This window comes from Artemia sp. Qi Xiang Cuo, chromosome 20 (genome assembly GCF_049724085.1).
Source record: "Artemia sp. Qi Xiang Cuo chromosome 20, ASM4972408v1, whole genome shotgun sequence".
Taxonomy (NCBI): Eukaryota; Metazoa; Arthropoda; class Branchiopoda; order Anostraca; family Artemiidae; genus Artemia; species Artemia sp. Qi Xiang Cuo.
In genome coordinates this window covers 43,428,266-43,428,540 of record NC_142813.1, presented here as the reverse complement: position 1 = coordinate 43,428,540, position 275 = coordinate 43,428,266, and positions in this window count along the sequence as shown.

Here is a 275-nt window from a genome sequence, read left to right as displayed (position 1 = left end):
GAAGGGTGGGGGGGGTAAAGCATAGCATATATTAAATATGTAACCTAACCTAGGTACCTTCCCCCCCCCCTAAACCCCAAACACAACACTTTAAATATCATATACGCAATGAAAACCAAGCTATACATTGTATTACCCTATAGCGGTGTCTTGAATTAAACCTGTGGTATAAGTTAGAATATACCACTCGATGCCTTTTTTTATGCTCTTTCCAAATATAATAATCATTTTTGTCGGAAATGATTATTATATTTGGAAAGAGCATAAAAATGGCA